The 19,708-nt window shown below is 40.8% G+C and overlaps 1 long non-coding RNA gene across 1 annotated transcript; it reads left to right on the top strand.

Annotated features, from left to right (window-relative positions):
* Positions 1 to 14,235: 14,235 nt before the first annotated feature.
* Positions 14,236 to 18,750, top strand: LOC135256969 (uncharacterized). Its single transcript, XR_010330551.1, has 3 exons — positions 14,236 to 16,620; positions 16,843 to 17,159; positions 17,396 to 18,750. It is a non-coding gene; the product is annotated as an uncharacterized LOC135256969 (long non-coding RNA).
* The last annotated feature ends 958 nt before the right edge of the window (positions 18,751 to 19,708 follow it).

Genomic DNA, 19,708 nt, shown 5'->3' with positions numbered 1-19,708 from the left:
GGCTCGGTAGTGTAAAGACATCTTGAGTTAGCCTAATGTTAGACAACGAATGAGTATGTACATAACGTTACTTTTATAACAACCATTTTTTATTCAGTAAATAGTAAGTGTTATAGTTGGCGTGCCAACTGACTGACGTCACACAGACGACAATGGTTGGATCGGGTTGGATCTATGGGAAGTGAGGTCCAAAAACACACCTGCAATTACCGCGTCTCGCCATTGGCACCGCCATAGAGAACAAAACTGAAATCTTCGAGATTGTCACTTTAATGGTTTGATATATTATTTCGATGACTTATAGAAATAAGAATTATTTATTTAATATTTATTTAGATAGGTATTGACACATAAACGTAGCCTTGTTTAACAAATAGTCTGATGTCTGTAGGCAAGCATGACCTTTATAGCACAAGCTAATTTGTAATGTTTATTAGATCTACTGATCAATAAGCTCGTTAGTTCTTAAAATAGGGTGGAATCAGGTAATTTGGGACAGTTTTTGGTAGAATTACCAGGAGACCATCGAAAAAGCTGGTTATTCACTCTAATGATGTTTTTATAGGTTATCATGGATCTCTGCAATATTTCTGTTTTGAAATTATGTTGTAAAGTATACTTGTTTAGAAACTACAGACCTTCAAACACACCAAGACCCCTACTCTCATGTTGATGGCATGTTCAGGTAAAATGGGACAGCTGGTAAGATAAATTGGGACATTCATTTTCAGTTCTTGGGACTGGGACATTCATTCACTTTACAACATAATTTCTATCCTACTGTCCTCCCTGGCAGCAACAGGGATCTGCGGCACAGTCCTTGACTGGATTGAGTCTTACCTCTCTGACCGTTCCTTCCAGGTTGCCTGGGCGGGTAAGGTATCACCACCCCGTCCCCTCGCCACCGGAGTTCCCCAGGGCTCAGTCCTCGGTCCCCTTCTCTTCTCCTTGTACACCAGATCCCTTGGCCCTGTAATATCTGCCCATGGCTTGTCCTATCACTCTTATGCCGACGACACGCAACTCTTTCTCTCCTTCTCCCCATCGGACACACAGGTCCCTGCCCGCATCTCCGCTTGCCTGAGGGACATACAGAGCTGGATGGACAATCACCACCTGAAGCTCAACCCGGGAAAGACGGAGCTAATTTTTATTCCTGCTCCATCCTCTCCCCTCCTCGACTTTTCCATTTCCCTAGGGGACACCTTAGTGACATCATCACCCTGTGCCAAGAATCTCGGAGTGGTGATGGACAACAGGCTGTCCCTCTCCAAGAACATCGCAGCAGTAAGCCGGGCATGCAGATTTTTCCTATATAACATCCGCAGAATCCGCCCCTTTCTCACCACCTACTCAACCCAGCTCCTGGTCCAAGCAATGGTTCTATCCCGCCTGGACTACTGCAACTCTCTTCTGGCTGGACTACCGGCATCTGCCACCAGACCCCTGCAACTCATTCAGAATGATGCGGCTCGTCTGGTCTTCAACCTCCCCAGACACTCCCACGTCACTCCCCTGCTCACTACCCTCCACTGGCTGCCTGTTATAGCTCGCATCAAATTTAAAACATTGGTCCTAGCATACCAGTCAGTCAAGGGATCAGCCCAGCATACCTCCACAAGATATTCAAACCCTACATGCCAGCCAGATCCCTCCGTTCTGCTACCTCAGGACGCCTAGCACCTCCCCCTCTTCGCACCTGCACTTCCAGAACACGTCTCCTGTCTGTTCTGGCCCCACGATGGTGGAATGACCTCCCTGTGGAGGTCAGAACAGCTGAGACACTGACCCATTTCAAACGACGACTGAAGACTCACCTCTTCAGGCTGCACCTCTCCCCATCCCTCCCTACCCCCCTGTAAATGACTGTAAGCTTAGGGTTGTAACTAGGCAGCTGTTTCGTAGGTGACTTAGGTGCATTAACTGTCTTAACTACTGCTTGTATTTTTTCCATAGACTGCGTTGTTGCCGTTCTAGTTGTTAGTGTTAATCAGTTTAACCTTCAGGGTCCAAGTTGAACTATGCGGTTGTTCCCTGCACTTGGACCGGTACTTCTCTCTAGGGGTTTCGTCATACTTGTTCCTGGTTATGGTTATACACTTTGTTGTACGTCGCTCTGGATATGAGCGTCTGCCAAATGCCTGTAATGTAATGTAATGCAGTTCAAATATTTTTTTTATTTGAACATACATAGTACAATTGAACATAGTAAATCATAGCTTATAGAAGGGCTGAACAGAGTAAAATAGGGATTCAGGTGGTGAATACAAAAATAATTACAATTAATTAAATTTTATATTTATAATAACAAAAAATAAATAAAAATCAACACTTCATGTTTATAGAAGGGCTGCACAGAGTGAAATAACTTTTCATGTTATATTCAACTGCATTCCCTATCTAACTATACTCCCTCTCTCCAGAGGTGGGTAACCCGGCTTCAGAGAGTAAAAAGACTGACCATGTATTTGCTCCACCACCATGCACTAAACCAGCTGATTCTAATTAGCATAACTCTTCAGCATGATGGGAGAACTAATTATTGTGATCAGCTGGTTTAGTGCATGGTGCTGGAGCAAATGCATGGTCAGTCTTTTTACTCTTTGAAGCCGGGTTACCCACCTCTGCCTCTCTCCTATGTGTGTGTGTGTGTGTGTGTGATGTAACTCTGCACAACACCCCATCATGTTTCCTTTTTGTTTTTTCTGTTTGTGCAACAAATCTGTGCAATCAAAGAGACCGTTGGCCTGCAGGCTCCCCACGTTTCTGCTTTTTGCGCTCACGATTCAAGTCTGCTAACTTGCAACATCAAAGATTGCGTTGGCCCGTAACATTGCTTTGTTAATGGTTTGACATATTATTTTGATGACTTATGGAAATAAGAATTATTTATTTAATAGGCTGTTTATTTAGTTTAACAAATAGTCTGTTGTCTGTAGGCAATCATAAAAGGCGTAAAGGGCAACCTAAAACATTCATCTTAAAACTTGGCGCATATAATTAATTCTACATTACTTTAAAAAAGGATGTGGGCTGTAGCCTACGTAAAAATAAGAATTACTGTTATATTGCAGCCCTTTTCTGTAGGCCTAGTTTATATAAATATATGTCAGGCTCTTTGCGTTATTTAAAACAAAAGTTTGTGTCTAATAGCCTATTGTTTGTGTCTAATGCCTGGAGACATAAAGATTAAAAAAATAATAAAAAAGCACATTTTTGAAAAGACTGCCCCCTCAAAGCACCCCTCTCTTCATTGTCTCCCGACACGCGGCACATGACAAACCGCAACCTACACCACATCCCCACCGAGCTTCCGGACTGGAAGATCTGACAGTTTCCAGTAGGCACGCCCAGACTCAAGACAGAGCAGCTCCAACTCGCACTTTTGCTCTCTCGACAAACTACGGACTTCTATCCGAAGAAGGCTTTCCACAGAGAAAATAGCCTAAGTTTTGCTTGTTTCTGTCTCTAAATGTCTTCTGTCTCTAAATGTCTCTTCTGTTATAGTTTTTAAAAAGAAACTCTCTTTTCACATATAGCCTGATAACTTACACCTGTCACGCTTTGCATTTGCTTTACAGACAATGCTTAGATGTAACTATTTGCTATTTTCACTTGTTTTACAATTTTAACACACTTTTGCTTTGCTCAGAATCTATTTGACACAAAACTAATGCTCATACACACAATGCTGTCTCCTCATCTAACTAATAAACTAATCTACTTTGTGAACCAACTACCAAACTTTTCTAACATAATTTCCACTTGTTTAACGCATGTAACCCTACTAACGCATTTATTTGCATGTTCGTGTGTTTGGTGGCGGATGTTGTTTCAAAACAATAAAAATAATAAAATGTTTTAAGCACTTTTACACAAAACTACCCTTTTCAAACACGTTTAAAAAGCACAAAGATCTTCAACGCTTTCCCTCACGGATTCTTTTACTTTTAAAAACGAACATTTTCATTAAAATAAAATATAAGCCAAATCAACGCATGTGCTACACTAAAAAAAACCAACAACCCTAAATAAAATCTAACACCACAAAAATTAAAAACAATTTTAAACAGTGACTATAAAAAATAAATATTAAATTAAAAAATGAACAAATCCGCAAAAGGAACAGGGGCCGGGGCGGGGGTTGAACTCAAGTAAACTCGTCAGAAACAACGGGGTGGGACAAGGGGCGGGGTTTCAATCCATCAAACTTTTTGACAGAAGGGACATGCCATTTATATAGCACGGCTGAAGCACTCCATGACCATGGAGCAAAGGACAGGACTGGAGCGATCCCGTGGGTTCAGGCCGAGGAAACAGGTTGGAGCGGTCTTTGGACTCAGGGCAAGGTAGGGGTGGGAGCCCCATGGAAAGAGAAAGAGAAACAGAGAAGACAGGGCTATGGTCAGCTTGACATTTGAGGCTAAGCTAATTAGTGTATCCGCTCTGTTTATGCAAGCTTGACACTTAATGCTAAGGTCCCTACCGAGCTCAGTGTTTAATTTCAAAGACTCCATGATTATACATGACCATTTGACAGGATTATAGGACAACAGAGATGGCTAAAAATCACTAAAGATGTAAGTTTTAAGCCTACACTTAAAGGCAGATAGTGTGTCTGAAGCCCGCACATATGTAGGGAGATTGTTCTATAAAACAGGAGCTCTATGAGAGAAGGTCATACCACCCATTGTAATTTTAGATACACATGGAATTTTCACATGACCAGCATCTTGTGAACAAAGTAACCTTGGAGGAAAGTAAGGAATAAGCAACTCACTAAGATAGTCAGGGGTCAAACTGTTTAGAGCTTTATACGTTATATGTTCCCATTTCTTAGGCCCGGTTCAGACCTGGCATTAAAATGCGTCTTGGGTGATCCGATCACAAGTGGACAGCTCTAACTACAGGTGTGAACACACCCAGGATGCATTGAGATCCAATCACTCAGGCCACATTCTTTTAGCAGTGTGTACACGAATGCATCGTGGGCCACATTGAAGGACCGCTAGTCAACTGACGTGCTCTGCATAAGCGAAAGTATATACTCATTCGCGCGCCAATGGCGTCATATTAAAGTATGAAACAACAAGAAGAATCCACACTGAATAACAAAATAAACCAGACAAAAATGATACCATGTCATTCTACAGTCAATATCTGGGACTAAATATTGAATAAATATACAACCTTACCATTGATTTTATGCATAGAGATGTCCCTTTTGAGACTGAGCGGTCATATATTGTCTTGGACAATCTGTTTGCGAAATATACACGCATTTGTGATGCCTGGGTACCTTCCAAAATAGCTGTGCATAATACCACACGTTACGATGTTGTTGTCCTTTTTAGTACGGTCTGGCTTGATTAACAATTCATTTATTAAGTATGTGAGAGTATAAGCTTTCTTACGATGTATGACATGTCCTATTTTGCTTTTGGAATAGCGTTTTATAGGTCAGCGTAACCGAAAGTTTTCTCATCACATTCACTTACGCATCCACTCTGTGGTAGCAGTAAAAGACGCTGCACCTGACGAAACGTTGTCAACGATTTTTCGTAATTTCTTGGAAAATACTATTATTATTGAGAACTTCTGGGCATAGCTAAGCCATATGTTTGCTGATAGACCTATCTGACATTGTTTTCTGGAGCAAAACAGAAGCGGATAGAACTGTATCATTTTGGTTGGTTCTCAAATTGCGTAAGCTGGCTTTGTCCACGACGTTTGAAAATTTTGAAAAGCGCATAGAGACATATTACGAGTGCGTCAAACATCTTGAGCGATTTGGTTTGCCTGGAACACGCCAAGGAGTAGACCCAGTCTGTTTTTGTTTTGATTTTGCCCATGCACCAAGGTCTTTGCAAACTTCTTCTTCTTCTTCTTTTTATTTCCGGCAGATTAGGCACAGGTAGTGCATTGCTGCCATAGACTGTATAAAAATATACCGGTTAAAAACAAAACCGGTTGTTTTTAACCTCCCGCCGGTTAAAAACAACAACGCATTTGGTCTCCCCAAGAGGGAGCATGTACAAGGAAAAAAGCAAGGGACCCAACACGGATCCTTGGGGTACTGCACAGTTTACCTTGGAATACTCAGAGGAATTATTATTTACCTAGAAAGCCTGAAATTATGTCAGTGAGATAGAATTTAAGCCACATAAGGGCTTACCCAGTGACGCCAACTGATTTTTCTATGAAGGTGGATATGGTGGTCATATGGGAAGGACAAGAACAGAGATATCGCCACAATCAAGGGAGAGAAACAGATTGTTAAATACTCAGGCAAGGGTTGTCTCAGTACTATGATGCTTCCTAAAACTAGACTGAAACCTCATTGTTACCCTGTAGGAAAGAAGAGAGTTGTCCTACACATTTCTCAAGAACCTTTGATAGAAATGGGAGATTTGAAATCGGTCTATAGTTAGCCAGGTCTGTCTGATCCAAATTTGATCTCTTGAACAGTGCCTTCTTAAAGGATATGGGAACATAGCCGAATAGCAGTGAAGATTTAATTATATAAAGAATCCGTTTGCTAAGAACAGGCAATAGCTCCTTCAGTTGCTTTGTAGGAATGGGATCAAGAGTGCAGGTGGTTGATTTAGCAGAAGAAACTAGTTTGGCTAGGTCACTCATAAGTATGGGAGTAAAGGATTCCAGTCGTTCTATGTGTCTGGGAGGTGGGTCTGTGATATTGATAAAGCTGTTGTTGACTAGTGTAGAGGCAGATATATTTTCTCTAATTCCTATTATTTTACTGCTAAAGAAGTCAAGAAATCATTACTGTTACAAGAAGCTGGAATTAGAGGTTTAGTTGTTGCATGATTATTTGTTAGATCAGAAATTGTTTTGAATAGGAACTGGGGATTATTCTGATTTTCTTGTATAAGCTTTGAAAAGTAAGTAGACCTTGCATTGGAGAGAGAATACTTATAGGCACCAAGACTCTCTTTCCATGCTAGGTGATATATGTACCTTAAGTTAAATGGAACGCTACTTGCATTCCATTTGGCGAGACTTCTGTTTAAAAGCCTGTGTATGGTCAGTATTGTAAGAAATCTGTCTCTGATGCCAATATGTCTGCTGGCTACACATTCCCTTGATCTTATCATTATCACAATACAGTTGGTACAGTGGTAGAATAGCGACCGGGAGTGAGAGATTGGGAACCATCCAAGTCAACAGACGTGCTAATTCAATCACAACAGGAAAGCCAATACACTACGGTCTAATTAATAGGTGTTACAAAACTGACTACATAATTCTTAGTATGTGTATTCAACACTCCTGATCAAAGCTTTGAAAACAAATAAGAAGCAGCCTCTGGAAAAGTTTGTGGTTCAGTCGGACTCTGCTGAACCCAAAGTGTCATTCGTGCGCTTTGTCACTGCCGGTATTGGAAATAAACTTTGTACGTTTTCATCACGTTCGAGAGACGTCCTTTTTTCATTTTTTCCACCCAGCGAGGAATTCCAAAAAAAAAAAAAAAAAAAAAAAACCGGGGACACTAAGGTAAGAAACGCGGTTTCTTCTTTTATGCTGCTGGTTTGTATTTTTTTTTTGTATTTTAGGGAACCCCCTCATTTAAAAAAACCTATAAAGGAGTTTTAAGGACTGGGACAGTTTTGTTTGTTTTCACCATCATTTCATACTGGCAGTAAGAGTTTTAATTCCAAAGCACTGGAATTAAGAGTAACTGGACCGTGCCCGACGGAGTGTGGCACTGTTGTAACTTGCAGATACAAGTAGGCCTAAAGTAACTGGTCTTTAGAATCAATCGTGCCCAAAGCACCGGGACCTTTATGCTAAAATAGTATTCCTAAAGTAACTGGAATCCTCGTCCTGTGTCCGAAGTACAGGAACAGGGTAGCTGTTGTTTATCTTAAAGCAACTAGATAACGCAACGATTAGAACATAGACCTAAAGTAACTGGTCTGTAGAATTTATTGGTTCCGAAGTACTGGGACATAGATTCTTAAATTGGGTGTACTCTGAGTAGTAAAAAAACTATTCTAATATCACTTACTAATTCACGTGACTAGATGGCGATTTTTTTTTTTTTCGAGTCGGTAACGCTGGTTTAGCAATATTGTTTGTGTATTGTGTGATAGCTAACTATAAATTAGAGGATGGAAGACCTTGTGGTTAGGTACATTGCTAAACATGGCAAATGCAGTGTAAGAGGGAAGTCAAACTGGGACCCAGAAAAGGCTGGCATTTGAACGAGCCGGCACGCTGGGACTCATCCTGTACTTCAAAGGACCCGAGAAACTTGTGGTAAAACAATAAGTTACTCGGACTTCCTCTGGATGAGCAGGCCATTTGGCTCTCTGGACTGTTACCCTCTGGACAAGACTGAGATAAGGGGAACTGGACTGGTTGTTTATGGTTGTGTGAGCAAGCCGTTGGCTCTCTGGAATGTTCCCATCTGGACACAACTAAGATAAGGGGAACTAGTCTCTTTAGCCGCGTTTCCACCAAAATTACCCAGAACTTTCAGTTCCTTCAGCCAATGGTTGTCTGCGTTTCCACCGGGGTCTAAAGTCCTGCGAAGATTGGGCAAATTAGCCCACTGACGTATGAAAAAGCGACGTTGTCGTCGGTCCATCTGTCATATGATTTCTTCTGTAACCCCATACTACCACTGAAGTAGCCTACATTATTTTCTAATAACCGGGACAGCCCGGAGGGGTTTATTCCACTTATATACAACGGGTTACCAACAATGACTATATATGGTTACTTTTGTATTTATTGATTTTCATATATCCTCTCAAACACATTCATTATTTTTATGCGAACATTCGCTTTCATGTCTTGACATCCGAAGCGACAGAATGCATTCACATTTATATGTATAACTGGCCACAACAGCAGAAAACATGCACACGTTGTAAACAATTTGCTGTTTGATTAATTTCTCTTCGTCAATTCCATATAGGCTAATCGCAAAATGACAAGAATAGAACGAAAACTCGGACTTGCGTGAAAATGTAAATTAGTAGTGGTACAGCCACCGTTTGCTTTCCTTCGAAGTTACTGCTAGCCGAGCAGCGAACCATGCACCATAAATTAGTCCATAGTCTTCTTGGTCTTTTCGTGGAATTGAAAAATGGCAGTAAAATTGAGTAAAATTACGGCAGTCTGAAAAAGCTAAAGGGAAGATTACTAGAATTAACCTGTTATTTTACCCGGACAAAAAGTGCGGAAGGTGATTTCCAGTTTGCTTGTACTGTATCACCAATGTTAATTACGCAGAACTACCGCATACCTCACATCTGTATCAAACGTTTTGAGTCAATTACAACGGGCTAACAAAGAAAATCCGGAAGAAAATATTCAGCAACCGAATTAATCCGTTTGAATGTTTTAGTACGTAATATGCTGTCCCAGCACGAATGCTTAGCATTTTATAAAACGAACACTAAAGCAAGAAAAGAGCAGAAGAACACACGTTATAATTCCAAGACGTTGGCAGGCTATAACCAAAAGTAGGCTACTGCGCCACATAACATACAAGTTTGATTTGAAGTTATTATGAAAATAAATTGGTTTGCCGCTGCATATTTTCAAACATGGCGGGTAATGGCGGAAAATAAATACAACACAAATGCTGCGAGTACTCGACCAATCAGAAATGTTCAGTGCTGCAAGCTCCACCCAAAAGGTTCCTGTACTTTCGGAAAGTACTACCCCCCGAGCAGGAACCTTTTGGGGGGTAAAATAAAGCCCCAGGAACTAAATTTAGACCCTAGTTCCTGCGGTGGAAACGCGGCTTTTGTCTAGGGTTGTGGGTGTGTGTGTGTGTTGGGACCATCAAGGGTGAAAAGATCATCAGGCCTCTGGCCAAATGGTGGGGCAACTGTGCGGGACAGTACCACAGTGCCCTTATGTGGGCCCCTCTGCCATTACACTTTTTATTTATTTTCTGGATCTGGACTCTAAACCATCTGTTTATCATATTCAAAAACCCCGTAAAACCTTACAAACCATGCACATGTTTTCATTATATTACTGTATTATGTCTTATGTAGTAATAACATGGATTGCATGTAAAATGGTTCAACAAAAGGGTATTTTCATGACAACTGCACCATAATATTACATCCCCTGGACATGTTTGGTATGGGCGTATTCAGGGAAATTAAAGAAATTGAATGAAATATGTTTCATACCAAATAACATTTAATTAAACATAGTTTCAGAAACTCAGGGAAAAACTATCTCAATGGAATGTCCTCTCTGGTAATCATCTCCTTTTCCCAATTTCCCCACTAATTGTTTTAACAGCAGCCTCCAAATGGTGGGGGCCAAAATTCCAGATTTTATAATTCGTCCAGGTTAATTTATGGCAATGCCGCCTGGATCAAACGCGGGATTTGGCTTAAAAGGAAGGGAGACAAAGCAATCGAGGAAGATCGTAATCGACTTCCCACATTGCACATACTCTGTTGTAGTCTGTATTCCCGGTCACTTGTCTCCCCAGTACTGTCTCTGTGTCTGTGTTCCCTGAGCTGCTTCACTCCCCTGTACTTGTGTGATTTCACTATTCGGGTGGTTCCGGGTTTTCGTGGTTTCCCCCCTTCTCTCCAGTCTCGCTTTACTTTCTTCCTGCTTATTTCTAGTTTTACTAATTTCTACTAATCCCTACTAATTTATAGATTGTAAAGTACTAACCTCACTAATATACTAACATGTGAATATTACTAATGGACTAACACACACTAGTTTTGGGTTTTTGATAGTTTAGATCACTATACTAATACATTAACCAGTCTCCCCTTTTCCATGCTGCGCTGTAGCTCCGCCCCTTTTCTTTCTAGCCTGCTCTAACGCTGAGTTCTGCAATTGCCTGCACCTGTCTCTTGCTCTGACTGCACCTCTCTCTCTCTGCACGTGTTTTACCTGCTTCACCCAGGCCGTCTATTATCATTGTTGTCTATGTGATTCCAGTCCGCGTTTTGTCAGTCCCCCGTCATTGAATTAGTTTTCCTAATGTTCTTCACCTGGATGTTGTTTGTTACTCCTCCCACTTAACCCCTCCTTGATTGTTATCTTCCCCAGTGTATAAATGTCAGTCTTTTCCACCTGTTCAGTGTCAGAACGTTGATCAAATTCATTGTGCCGATTGTTAGTAAGCCTTTGTCTATCGAGATTCCTGCGACACCCCTTTGTACGACTTCGAGTTTGCCTGCCCCTTTTGGTTTTGTTTGCTTCTGGTTTGACCTTCGCTTTGCCTTGACTTCTCTTTTGCCTGTCCCTTTGTACCTTCGCCACTCTGATCTCCTGGTTTTTGACTTTTCGCCTGTTTTTTCACTATTCTTTTGGAAACTCGAATCGGCACCGTACTCTCTCTGATTACCTGGCTTCGAACCTCGGACTGAATAAAGACAACGTTTTTTGGATTTCCCTGGTCTGCGTGTGGGTCCTTGCACAGAACATCACATACTCTGTGCTTTGTGTGTAGCTAGACAAGGAAGATCGTAACCGACTTCCCACACTGCACTGTGTTCTGTGCGTAGCTGAACAGGGAAGATCGCAATCGACTTCCCACACTGCGCAGACTCTGTGATTTTGTGTGTAGCTAAACAGGCTGGGTAAGAACTTTTTACTCTGTATTTATGTTCTTAAAACCTTCCATATTTTAAATTGACTGTGAATTTTAAGCTAATGACCTACCTGCCTGTTAATAAATTCTTCTTATTTTTAACTTTCGTGGTCTTCATGACTCTAATCCATTTTATCTTCATTTCAGCCGAAATTCCGATTAAATACTCAGGGGGACAATTATGACTAAGACCTACTGATCAGGGGTCTAGTACAGCGAACGTCATTAGTGAGGTCTTCAAGTTAGATAGGCGACCACAATCTGCCCGCTAACGGGATTGGTGTTGTATTGGTTCTGGTGTTTTGGCTTAAGAGGACCCATGGGCGTTTTACGCCGGTTCTTGTAAAATTCGCCTTAAGGAGCCCGATAGATACGCACTGTCCTGGGCTCATAACTATCTATGCACAAAGGAAGGCATGTATTACGGTGGTCCGCCTCCTACCCTCTGGGGGCTTCACCGAACTGAGATTTAACAATAGTGCTAAACCCGGGAGCATATATTGAGGAATGATGGCACAAGATAGAGTCGAGTTTAACCACTCCAAGATCCACGTATAGTTAAAACCAAATTTTAAATTCTAATTTCATTTGGAGTCAGATTATTACGAGAGTAAACCATAGTAGCTGTTACGCTTACTTGCTGTGGTCATGGATATATTTGATGTGTTGTTCCGTGCATTTGTGAGTATTCTGATGCTCCCATTGGAATATTGACAGTCCGGCGACAAGTCAGATATATCTCTGATGACAACATAGCCCCGTTTACGAACGGAGAGTAACAAGAATGTTACTGGTCCGTTTCAGGCCCGTCTTACCCGTGGCGACGGAACCAGTGCATTCTTAAGTATAATTGTGCCCTGTTCTTACGAACAGAGGAAAAATAACTAACATCTCCGGTTTTGAATCACACCAGCCAAGGGAAAACACGCGGTGCCTTCCCCTCCAGCTACAAACCCTCATTGGTCTAGCTGTGAGGTGTTTACAGCAGTGTGCTTGAAGGGATAGAAAACCAAGACGTGCCTTACGAGTGGGAATCGTCTCAGTTTGAAAACTATTCGAAATGACCTAAAAATAAGAAAGGGAAGATTGCTACAGCATTGCAAGCGATTCTGGCATCTTACAAAATGACTAAAAAGAGACTAGACGCTGTAGAGATAGAAAACCATACTCTTCAACAGCAAGTCACAGAGAATGCAGTTACTCTTAAAAGTTATAAAGTGAATGCCACACTTAACATGGAGATTCAAATAAAGCTGAGGCAGGAGGTTGTACAGCTAGAAGACAATAATCAGAATCTTGTGTCGTCACTAAAAAAAACAGTCAATGACTTGAATCGTGCACAAGCGGCGTATGATTACTTGATTAGCAGAGGTGGGTAGTAACGCATTATATTTACTCCGTTACATTTACTTAAGTAACTTTTTGAATAAATTGTACTTGTAAGAGTAGTTTTAATGCAACATACTTTTCACTTTTACTCGAGTATATTTTCGAAGAAAAAATGTTACTTTTACTCCGTTATGTTCGGCTATATTCCGCTCGTTACTTTTATTTTTTACCCATTTTTTTATTAAACGCACGTTCTGTTTGTTTCTTTCTCTCAGAGAGACTTCAGCCAAAGAGGCTGACTGGTCTTTGCTTTGGCGCTGTCATAGCCCCACATGACTCCGTTTCACCAATCAAACGTAGGCAGTCACAGCACACAGAACGACAGAAGGACGAGTGAAGGAGAACAATGGCTGAAACAACGGCGGGAAATTCTGAGGAGGCAGAACACCCTTGGCCTCATGTACAAACCATGTTTTCTTTAAAGACTACCAAAAACAATAGTTTCGTTATGGGCTGCCTTCTTTGTCTGCCGAAAACGGTGGACATTTCAGCCTACAAAAACTCAACTTCCAACTTGAGGAAGCATGTGGCGGTAAGTTGTAGGTTAGTTTTGGCTGTGGATAGCTAACGTTAGCCCGGTTGTTCTCTTTAGCGACCAAATTGAAAAGAGTCCCAGAGGGTCCTGTTACAGGGCTAGGTATGATAATTAATTGCGTATTTATTTAGTTAACTGACGTTAGCCCCGTTAGCTAGTAAGATCAATAAAAAAAATAAAAAAAGAAGAGCTCCAAATAAATGGCATGAACATAAATGCTGTTTTAAATGTGCAGTGTGTAGAATTTAGTAGAATGGACTTGGCAGAAATTGAATAAAATATTCATAAGTATGATTTCATTCGTGTATAATCCCATGAAAACAAGAATCGTTGTGTTTTCGTTACCTTAGAATCAGCCCTTTTATCTACATAGGGAGCGGGTCCTCTTCCACGGCGCCGCCATGTTTCTACTACACTAGACAAACGGTTCTAGAGAGGGCGCATGTGTGATGCCTGGGTACCTTCCAATATAGCTGTGTGTAATACCACATGGGTTGTTTACGGCATTGTCGCCCTTTTTAGTACAGTCTGGCTTCAACGACAATCCATGTATTCAATAGGTGAGAGTATAAGCTTTCTAACGATGTATAACATGTCTAATTTTGCTTTTGGAAGAGCGTTTTATTTGTCAGCGTAATCGGAAAGTTTTGTTATGCATTCACATGTGGTAGCAGTAAAATACGCTTCACCTAACGAAACGTTGATAACAATTTTTCGTAATTTCTTGGAAAATACTATTATTATTGAGGACTTCTGGGCATAGCTAAGCCATATGTTTGCTGATAGACCCAGCTGACATCGTTTTCTGGTGTAAGACAGAAGCGGATAGAAATATGTCATTGATTTACTGTCTCTATAAGATTTCATCATTGCTATGTAAGTATTACTGCTCAAAATATTTCGGCTATGTACGTTATTTTTGAAATTGAGTGTCTTTAAATAGGTTAGTGGTATTTTATAATGAGGATATTTCACATTGTAATGTAAGCGTTAGTTAGTAGTGTAATAGTTTTTGTGACGCATCATGTCTTTCTATGATTTACCATGCAAAGCAGTTAACGTTAGCAATAAAACGCTACCACAATGCAGAACAATTAACAATCATAATCGCCATCTTACTTGTAAGCTATGATCTATAGTTTTACAGATTAAATAACTAAATACAATTTATAAATCTATCAAGGAACCTCATCACTTGACACTTCTCTTCTCGAGGCAGTCGTAGACGATGACATCATTTTTGGAACTTACAGGCGACCGTAGCTTCTCCTACGTCGTTGGAGAGGGAGGGGTGAGGGGAGTGGGGGGTATTCATTTGGTTGCAATCTGCAACCTCGCCGCTAGATTCCAATTCTACACACTGCACCTTTAATTACCTTTGAGTTGTTATGAGTGCCTTAGCATGGCTCCACACTAACCTTTTACTCTAGGAGCACCAAACCAAATTTAGGAGCACCACACAAACCACATTCAACATCAGCTCAACACAGCCATATTTTTTTCCATCTTCATGTTAATTGTGTTACTGATATATTTGCTTTGGTAATAAATACAGATATTTAACAGAAGGAGAAGATACATTCAAATACAACCAGGCCAACACACTAAAAAGTTAAATAGAAAATCACGCACGTGCGCGCACACACACAATCACACTAATTCTCTGCCTCCAGATGAACAGTTTAGAAATTAATGTGATATAGCCAACAATGATTATAAAAAGAGAGCATATTTGCAACTAGCACTGGTGCTCCTAGATATCCATTTTAGAAGCACAATCACCAAAAACAGTAGGAAAAGGCTCCTAAATTGAATCACTCTGGAGCCCTGTTATGCCAGTGTTGATAGTGCATTTTAAGTGCATCATAAGGCACAATAATGGTGCTACAAAGCATTATGTTTCCCACATAGAAAGTTTCTGTTTGAATTTGAGCGGGCTTCTCTTTGTTGTGATGATGAGTCTATTTTAATGGATAAATCCCCTGTAGACTCATTGATATTTTTTCTGTCAACAGAGGGTTCACCCCAACAAATTGACAAAGTATACAGAATTAATAGAGTCCAACAGAAAGCGAAAATCTTCCTCTTCTGACGAACCTCCTATGAAGAATGCGAAGATCACAAATGGATTTTCCCTCGCTGTCCCACGGGTAGCACAGGCAACGCTTGACAAGCTCTTGCTAAATTTTATATGTGAAGGCAGCGAACCATTTTCTCTGGTTGAGATACCATCCTTCAAGAGTATAATAGAAACCTTGCAACCTCAGTGTACAGTAATGACAAGGAAAACGTTATGCTCTAAAATACAGGAAGCTGCAAAGACCATGAAGAGCATAATCATTAAAAAGTTGAGCGCTGTGAACCACGTTGCTACCACAACAGACTGCTGGTCTGCCAGACAGCGTAGTTACTTAGGTGTCACCTGTCACTGGATAGACCACGTCTCTTTAGAGAGGAACTCCGCTGCACTGGCTTGCAGACGTGTCAAAGGCTCGCACACATTTGATGTCCTTGCTGCAGCATTAGAGGAAATACATTCTGAGTACCACATCAGGGAGAAGGTGACCAGGACGACAACAGACAGTGGCACAAACTTCCTGAAGGCCTTTCGAGTGTATGGGGAGGAGAAAGAGGAAGACGTCGCTGATGGACAGGAGGAGAGAGACTCCCTCCTTGATCATGCATCAGAAGATGATGATTCATTAGAGGTGGAGTATCAAGATGTGTCTGCTATTTTAGATGATGACACCGGCCTTGAGTACCAACTTCCAAGGCATCAAAAGTGTGCATGCCATCTCCTCAATCTTATTTCAACAGTTGATACCACTGCTGCAGAAGCTGGCAGCGGAACATACAAGAGGCTGTCTCGGTCTGCTTTTGCAAAATGTAATGCTCTGTGGAATAAAACCAGCAGGTCAACCATAGCTTTTGAAACAGTGGAACGTGAATGCAAATTGCAGTTCCTCCGACCCAATCAGACCCGTTGGAGCTCCCTGTTCCTCGCTGTAGAAAGGGTTGTGCGCATCCAGAAGGAGCAAGGAGAAAAAGCAATTCGCAATGTATGCACAGCATTAAAGATAAAGATGTAAGTTGGCAGAACTCACATTATTTGTTAAAGAGTAATGAAACAGTTGTCAGCATTGCTAATTGATGGGTGAATCCACCGGTCTTAAGTTGCAACAAGTCTTAAGTTAGCCTACTCTTTGAACCTAGTTGAAATGTTTCAATTATAATTTCGTTTTTTTACATGGTTGTGTGATAATTGTAGTTTATTTGAGTGAAATAGTTTAACAACTGTGTTTTACAGGCTCAATCCTGCTGAAATGGGATTTTTGGGTGAGTACGCTGCTGTAATGAAGCCTGTTGCCATGGCCCTTAACATCCTCCAAGGGGAATCATCTGTGCATATGGGGTTCCTGCTGCCAACCCTTCACCAGTTGCAGGACAAGCTGAAGAAGCTGGAGTCAACTTGCAAAGTGTGTAGACCTCTGCTTGACGCCCTGCAGCAAGGGATCCAGAAACGTTTTGGAGAGGTCATGAAAGAACCTGAGCTGATTGCTGCAGCTATACTTCTACCAAAATTCAGAACATCCTGGACCACAGAGGAGAGCACCTTAAAAGCTGGTAATATACTCATGTATCAATTCAAAACTGAATCAGTTGGCCTTGACATATTAATCTATGTAATGGTTATTGTCATTGAGGTTTATGTTGTGTCAGTGACAAACTACAGGTTGGCAAGAGTTACAAGCTCTGAGAGCTCTTAATACCAAAAATTAGCAGCTTGGCAGCCTATACAGTACAAGGGTAAGAAGAATGTGCAGACTTAATTTTTTTGAAAACTATTTATCTTGCCACAGGCCTTGACTACATCAAAAATCACCTAGACACTGACTTAGATGACGATGCACGCTCAAACAGCGGCCACTCTGACGAAGATGACTTTTTTGCATCCATGAAGTCAGGAAACTCACAAACAGGAGAGCTGGAGAGGTACCTTTCATGTCCATCCACTGGAGGTATGGATCTATTGCATTCCTTTCCTCAAATCAAGAAATTGTCGCTCAAAGTCAACACAAGTCTTCCAGCATCTGCAGCCTGTGAGAGACTTTTTAGTCATGCAGGGCTCCTGTTCACTGTCAAAAGATCACAGCTTCTCTACAAAAATCTTGAGAGCCAACTACTGTTGAAGCTTAACAGTCACTTCACTAAGTGATTCTTCAGGACAGATCATGCAAGAACACTAATTTTCACCAAAACACACACACATACACATACATACACACACACAATTTCATTCAGCAAAACACATTCAGTCTCATCTATATACACAGTCTCACATTCACTGATTTTTCAACTTGTCACTGCAAGTAAAGCGTGAAGAGTTCACACACAGTATTGTTACCTAGGTATTGGTTTCAAAAGATTTATGTTGTGAAAAAGAATGATAAGAGAATGTTTTGAAACTACTAAGTTGTTATCTGTTTCACTACTTTTCATTCAGCGAAACACATTCAGTTTCTCATTTGTATACACACCTAGTCTCTCATTTACTGATTTTTAAACTTGTCACTCCAAATAATGTTTGAAGAGTTCAAACACAGTGCTGTTTACTAGGCACCGGTTTCAAAAGCTTTATGTTATGAAAAAGAGTGACAGAAGAGAATGTTTTCAAACTACTAAATTGAGTTTCAAGGATTTATCAAAGTGTTTCTTGTGACTGAATTTATGTTATTTTGTAAAGATTTAATGAATTATTGTGTATTGTTTTATTGAAAGGGATATGCTTTAGGCCATATTTGAATTTGGCCATGGCTATTTTATATTTTGTTTATTTATCATTTTCATTTATAATTTTATATTTTGGACATTTGGATATTTATGTTCATCTTGCTCTGCTCATTTCAACAATAAATCATATAGAATGAAGTAACTCAGTACTTGAGTAGCCTTTTCACTAAATACTTTCTTACTCTTACTCAAGTAATTATTTGGATGACTACTTTTACTTCTACTTGAGTCATTGTTATTTTAAAGTAACAATACTTTTACTTGAGTACAGTTTTTGGCTACTCTACCCACCTCTGTTGATTAGTAAATGTACCAATCTGACTCCCGGAACTCACACTAGCAATTCAGACCGTGTAGGAAAATACAAGAGAGCAGTAGATATCATGCAAGGACACATAGCAGCGGCAGGGGTACCCCTTCCTGAGGGATTAGTGGCTGAATTAGACAATGAGGATGATAAAACCAAAGATTTTTGGGGGAAAACTGAATGGGATAATTGGGATAGCTATTCGGATTACACAGTTAAGTTTCCTATGGCCCCTGTACATTCAACCACTACTATTCAGCCTGGGGAGGGGGGGCAGAGGGAACGCACAAGTACAACTACTACACTTAGGCCTCTCTCACCTGGTGACATTGAATCCCTAATCAAGAACATTGGTTACTTTGAGCCTTCTAAGAGAGACCCGCTCGAATTCATTGCATCACTAGAACGTGCGGTAGATCTACACAGACTTACTGATGCTGATGCTTGTGTCACACTAATTGCATGCTTTCCACATGCCTTAGCTAGAGCGCTTTCTACTGATATACAGAATAAGAATTCAGACAAAGCTAGCAGGAAGAAGGCACTACTAGAGGTCCTGGGAACTCGAGAGATAGATTGGGAAAGAATTAGGGAAGGAGAAATGCAACAGGGAGAATACCCAGCAGCATATGCTTCTAGATCATGGGATGCTTTCTCTGACTATAGTGGTATGCCACATTTATACAGTAAGTGTATAATTCGTCCAGGTGCGTAGAACTGCTGAAATCCGTCCTGCTAGAGTGGATAAGTATCTGCGTTCATTTACTAATTACATACCGCGTTAGATTTTAAACTTTTCCCTGTGTGGAAACTGGTCTTTGTTTTTAGGTCGCGTTAGGTGTCTTTGTTTTTGGGTTGTTTGATTCTTAGAATTGATAGATTGCGATTATTGCACTATCACAAACTGTTAACCTCTGTAATCAGTGCGTTATTCGACTCAGCTTTTCAGCTGCTAATTAGGTACACTCGGAGCGACGCTTTATTAGCCCTGCTAACTCCCAGTTTAGGCAGTAAGTGTATAATTCGTCCAGGTGCGTAGAACTGCTGAAATCCGTCCTGCTAGAGTGGATAAGTA

This window comes from Anguilla rostrata, chromosome 6 (assembly GCF_018555375.3).
Source record: "Anguilla rostrata isolate EN2019 chromosome 6, ASM1855537v3, whole genome shotgun sequence".
Taxonomy (NCBI): Eukaryota; Metazoa; Chordata; class Actinopteri; order Anguilliformes; family Anguillidae; genus Anguilla; species Anguilla rostrata.
This window is presented reverse-complemented; position numbering and strand designations above follow the sequence as displayed.